Source organism: Cebus imitator, unplaced genomic scaffold (genome assembly GCF_001604975.1).
Source record: "Cebus imitator isolate Cc_AM_T3 unplaced genomic scaffold, Cebus_imitator-1.0 Scaffold538, whole genome shotgun sequence".
Classification (NCBI taxonomy): Eukaryota; Metazoa; Chordata; class Mammalia; order Primates; family Cebidae; genus Cebus; species Cebus imitator.
In genome coordinates this window covers 1,952,924-1,959,202 of record NW_016107853.1, presented here as the reverse complement: position 1 = coordinate 1,959,202, position 6,279 = coordinate 1,952,924, and the positions used below count along the sequence as shown (strand labels likewise).

At 45.1% G+C, this 6,279-nt stretch overlaps 1 pseudogene; it reads left to right on the top strand.

Annotated features, from left to right (window-relative positions):
* The first annotated feature begins 3,998 nt into the window (after positions 1-3,998).
* LOC108293467 lies at positions 3,999-4,607 on the top strand (annotated as a pseudogene).
* Positions 4,608-6,279: the final 1,672 nt, after the last annotated feature.

Here is a 6,279-nt window from a genome sequence, read left to right as displayed (position 1 = left end):
GGGCCGCTGAGGACGCACTATCGCTCTATCGACTTCTCCCTCCTGTCATCACCGCCGGCTTTCCTCGCCAACACTTCCATTCCTGAGGCTCACCTGGGAGGGACAGTGTGGAGAGAAACCGAAACAGAGAAGAGAACAACAAGATTTCTTTTTTTTTTTTTTTTTTTTTTTTGAGACGGAGTTTCGCTCTTGTTACCCAGGCTGGAGTGCAATGGTGCGATCTCGGCTCACTGCAACCTCCGCCTCTTGGATTCAAGCAATTCTCCTGCCTCAGCCTCCCGAGTAGCTGGGACTACAGGCACACGCCACCATGCCCAGCTAATTTTTTGTATTTTTAGTAGAGACGGGGTTTCACCATGTCGACCAGGATGGCCTTGATCTCTTGACCTCATGATCCACCTGCCTTGGCCTCCCAAAGTGGCCGGTATTTTATTGAAGATTTTTGCATCAATGTTCATCATGGATATCGGCCTGTAGTTTTCTTTTTTAGTTGTGTCTCTGACAGATTTTGGTATCAGGATGATGTGGGTCTCATACAAAGAGTTAGGCAGGATTCCCTCTTTTTGTATTGTTTGGAATAGTTTCAACAGGAATGGTACCAGCTCCTCTTTGTATGTCTGGTAGAATTCAGCTGTGAACCCATCTGGACCTGGACGTTTTTGGGTCAGTAGGCTATTAATTGCTGCCTCAACTTCAGACCTTGTTACTGGTGTATTCACGGTTTCAACTTCGTCTTGGCTTAGTTTTGGGAGTGTGCAAGTGTCCAGGAATTTATCAATTTCTTCCAGATTTACTGGTTTATGTGCATAGAGCTGTTTGTGGTAATCTCTGATGGTAGTTTGTATTTCTTAGGAATCGGTGGTGATCCCCCCTTTATCGTTTTTTATTGCATCTATTCGAATCTTCTCTCTTTTCTTTTTTATAAGTCTAGCTAGTGGTCTATTTTGTTGATCTTTTCAAAAAACTGGCTCCTGGATTTACTGATTTTTTAAAGGGTTTTTTGTGTCTCTTTCTCCTTCAGGTCTGCTCTGATCTTAGTTATTTCTTGTCTTCTGCTTGCTTTTGAGTCTTTTTGATCTTGCTCCTCTAGCTCTTTCAATTTTGCTGATGGGGTGTCGATTTTAGATCTTTCCTTGTTTCTCATGTGGGCATTTATTGCTATAAATTTCCCTCTAGACACTGCTTTAAATGTGTCCCACAGGATCTGGTATGTTTTGTCCTCATTCTCGTTGGTTTCAAAGAACATTTTTATTTCTACCTTCATCTCATTGTTTATCCATTCGTCATTCAGGAGCAAGTTGTTCGGTTTCCATGTGATGGTGCGGTTTTGAGTGCTTTTCTTAATCCTGAGTTCTAATTTGATTGTGCTGTGGTCCAAGAGACTATTTGTTATGATTTCTCTTCTTTTGCATTTGCTGAGGAGTGATTTACTTCCAATTACGTGGTCAATTTTGGAGTAAGTACAATGTGGTGCTGAGAAGAATGTGTATTCTGTGGATTTGGGGTGGAGTGTCCTGTAAATGCCTATTAAGTCCGCTTGGTCCAAATCTGCATTCAAGTCCTGGATATCCTTGTTGACTTTCTGTCTCATTGATCTGTCCAATATTGTCAGTAGAGTGTTAAAGTCTTCCACTATTTTGTGGAAGTCTAAGTCTCTTTGTAAGTCCTTAAGAACTTGCTTTATGTATCTGGGTGCTCCCACATTGGGTGCGTACATATTTAGGATAGCTAGCTCTTCTTGTTGCATTGATCCTTTGACCATTGTGTAATGCCCTTCTTTGTCTCTTTTGATCTTTGTTGGTTTAAAGTTCATTTTATCAGAGACTAGGATTGCACCCCTGCTTTTTTTTTGCTCTCCATTTGCTTGGTACATCTTCTTCCATCCCTTTGAGTTTATGTGAGTCTTTGCATGTGAGATGGGTTTCCTGAATACAGCACACAGTTTGCCAGTCTGTGTCCTTTGATTGGGGTGTTTAGGCCATTTACATTCGACATTAATATTGTTGTTTGAATTTGATCCTGCCATTTTGTTACTGGCTGGTTGTTTTGCCCGTTAATTGACATGGTTCCTTCATTGAGTCGTTATTCTTTACCACTTGGTACGTTTTTGCAGTGGCTGAGACTAGTCGTTCCTTTCTCTGTTTAGTACTTCCTTCAGTAGCTCCTGTAAGGCAGGTCTTGTAGCGACAAAATCTCTCAGCAATTGCTTGTCCATAAACATTTTATTTCTCCTTCACTTATGAAGCTTAGTTTGGCCAGATATGAAATTCTGGGTTGATAGTTCTTTTCTTTAAGGATGTTGAATATTGGCCCCCACTCCCTTCTAGCTTGCAGGGTTTCTGCCGAGAGATCTGCTGTGAGTCTGACAGTCTTTCCTTTGTGGGTGACTTGACCTTTCTCTGGCTGCCCTTAGGATTTTTTCCTTCATTTCAACCCTTGTGAATCTGACAACTATGTGCCTTGGGGTTTTATCTCCTTGAGGAATATCTTTGTGGTATTCTCTGTATTTCCGGGATTTGAATGTTGGCCTGCCTTGTTAGGTTGGGAAAGTTCTCTTGGATAATATCTTGAAGAGTGTTTTCCAGCTTGGATTCATTCTCCCTGTCACATTCAGGTACGTCGATCAAGTGTAGATTAGGTCTTTTCACATAATCCCATAGTTCTTGGAGGCTTTGTTCATTTTTTTTCACTCTTTTTTCTCTAATCTTGCCTTCTCATTTTATTTCATTGATTTGATCTTCTATCTCTGATATCCTTTCTCCCACTTAATCGATTCGGCTGTTGAAACTTGTGTATGCCTCACAAAGTTCTCGTGCTGTGTTTTTCAGCTCCATCAAGTGGTTTACGTTCTTCTCGAAGCTGGTTATTCTAGTTAGCATTTCGTCTAACCTTTTTTCAAGGTTCTCAGTTTCTTTGCATTGGGTTAGAACATGGTCTTTTAACTCAGAGAAGTTTGTCATTACCCACCTTCTGAAGCCTGCTTCTGTCAATTCGTCAGATTCATTCTCTTTTTTTGTTCCCTTGATGGTGAGGAGTTGTGATCCCTCGGAGGAGAAGAGGTGTTCTGTTCTTTGATGGTTTCATCCTTTTTGCGCTATTTTTTTTCCCCCATCTTCGTGGATTTGTCTCCCTTTAATCTTTGAAGTTGGTGATTTCAGGAGTCTCTTGAGTGAATGTTTTTTCTGTTGAGGTTGGAGCTGTATCTTTTTTTGGCCTATAGAGGGCGCTACTGGGCTCTCTCGGGTTCAGTCAGGTTGCTAGGTGGGTGGTCCTTCCCTGGAGTTTGTTTGCAGGTGAGCTGGGCCCCGCTTTCCCAATGGGGCTCTCCTTCCCCAGCTGGATCCAAGCTGGTGCAGTTGCTGCCTAGCTCTCTAGCGAGGGCTTCAGTTTGAGTTCTGTGGAGGTGAGGCCTGCCGGGCCTTATGGTCTGTGTCCCTGCTTTCAACTCTGCCTCCCTCTGTGGGACTGTCAGTCCCAATGGCTTTAGTCCAAACTCCTGCCCAGGTCCCTGTGACAACTTGCTGCGCCCCACAGTAGCCGCGGCTCATATTTGCATCGACTACCCACGGCGCCCCACCGTCTCGCCGGGCTCTCGTGGACGTGGGTTGCAGGAGGGATGCGGTAAGCACAGGATCGGAAACGGAGCACCGAGGGGGTGAAGTCCGCTGGCCCTCCCAGCCAGCTGCACGTTTCAGGTGGGGACGCGCCCCCGCCACCCCCGTCTTGATTTGCACCTCTGGACGGCTCTCATCCTGCAGCTCCTTCCCTGGGCCTATTTTCAGTGCCCTCTCAGTCCCGCAGAAACGAACCCGGCACCTCGTTTGGAATCGCCAAGCCGTCTAGCCCCCTGTGTCTCTCTCATTCGCTGGGAACTGCATTCCGGTGCTGGCCTCTCCAGCAATCTTGGCGCCCCACTTTAGAACAGGACTTCTTAAATAGCACCAGCAAGAATAGTCTTAGAATGACGTGTGCACCACGGAAGTGCCACGCCAGCAGGCATGGAGGAGCGCGGCCATTCCGAGCCCACCCCCCGCAGCACCCCCGCCTGGGTCGGGGCGGCATTCGTGGCTTTGGCGATGGCAGTGGAGCTCCCTCGTGGGCCCCGGAAGATGACTGGATGGGCACCCACCCTAAGTATTTCGAAATGATGGAATTAGATACAGGAGATGCCCCCCAAGTTTATATAGCATTCTTGGTTTACCTGGACCCCATGGAAAGCAAAAGCTGGCATGAAGTAAACTGTGTGGGATTACCAGAAGCCAGCTCACCTGCCTTGTCGGTACTGAGATAGAAGGGGAGGGGCTCCAGACTGTGGTGCCTGTCCCCTTCACGGCTTCCCTCAGCCATAACAGGGTAAGGGAGATCTTGACAGCGTCTTGAATGTTGCAAGGTGATCCAGATTTGCCGATGTCTTTTACTTTGGCCATAGTGGAGTCTGATTCTACAATAGTCTATTATAAGCTTACTGATGGATTTCTGCTGCCAGACCCTCAGAATATTCCGCTTAGAAGATGACATCTACGTTTCCTGATGCTTGTTTTATTCATACAAGATTGGATTTGAGACCCATCAGACTGCTTTATCTTTTGTCTCAGAGACAGTCAGGGTTGACTTTGAACATGTGGGTTGACTTCTCCATTCCATAAGGTTTTCATTCTGAAGAATAAAACTTCCCCAGGTAGAAGAAAAATGGCCGAGCGCGGTGGCTCACGCCTGTAATCTCAGCACTTTGGGAGGCCGAGGTAGGCAGATCAGGAGGTCAAGAGATTGAGACCATCCTGGCCAAGATGGCAAAACCCTGTCTCTACTAAAAATACAAAAATTAGCTGGGCGTGATGGTGGGTGCCTGTATTCCCAGCTACTCAGGAGCCTGATGCAGGAGAATTGCTTGAACCCTGGAGGTGGAGGTTGCAGTGATCTGAAATGGTACCACTGCATTCCAGCCTGGGCAACAGAGCAAGACTCCATCTCAAAAAAAAAAAAAAAAAAAAAGGGAAAGAAAACCTGCTTTTCTTTAGAAAAGAAAAAAACAAAACAAATATATAGGGCCTGGGCGCAGTGGCTCACGATGTAATCCCAGCACTTTGGAAGGCCGAGGTGGGCGGATCACAAGGTCAGGAGATCGAGACCATCCTGGCCAACATGGTGAAACCCCATCTCTACTAAAAATGGAAAAATTAGCTGGGTGTGGTGGTCTCGATCTCCTGACCTTGTGATCTGCCCGCCTCAGCTTCCCAAAGGGTGGTTTCTTTAAAACACTCTTACCTAGAGACAGTTTAATTCCGGTTGTATATAGGCTTATGTCTAGGATGTGTTCAGACGGTGGAACCTGTGTGCTGCTTGTCATCCCACACTCATAGTTGCCTCTTTGTTATTGCGGCCACTGCCAGCTCATGGTTGAGACCGCCATCTCGCTCTCTTACTCAGCTCTCCCAGTGCCTTTTGGCTACTGCAGCTATCTTGGAATGGCATTTTATGTATACCTTGTCACCTACTTCTGTCTGCTTTTCCCTCTCCAGTAGAAAGTAAAAGATGTCTTTCAATTGGTCTTCTTGTTGCAATTACTGTTATTACTTTTTTTTTGGTTAACTTTAAATCAAAACTCAAAATATGTTCATTCAGAGTGCAAACTTACATGTCTTGAGTAACAGGGACAGGAGACGTGCTACCTGCAAGAGTTCTGGGCCTTCCTTTTCATTCTCCTCACCACCGCCTTTATTATGAATGTTACAAGAGAGCTAGTGTGGGACAGTATCAGCCTTAGAAATGTCTTCATTCATTAGACCCAGTTATTCCACTTTGTCAATGTTGTTTAAATTGTACAAGGTATGAAAAATTACATGCACAAAGATGTTCTAAATGACATTACCACTTAAAAGTTTGGGGTAAAGATTGGCAAACCTTTTCTATAAAGGGCCAGAAAGTAGATATTTTAGGTTTTTAAACCTACTCTCTCTGTCATAACTTGTCTACGCTGCTGTCTGAAGCACAAAAGCAGCCATTGACAATACATAAACAACACGCCATGGCCTTGTTCCAGTAAAACTTTATTTACAAATGGGGTGCCATAATTTGCCATCCCTGGGTATAGGAAATAGTAAACGGATATCTACAAATGGCACATAATGTACTTATTAAAATTAGTAATGAATATCGTTAAAAACATGAGAATGGGCCGGGCGCGGTGGCTCAAGCCTGTAATCCCAGCACTTTGGGAGGCCGAGGCGGGTGGATCACGAGGTCAAGAGATTGAGACCATCCTGGTCAACACGGTGAAAC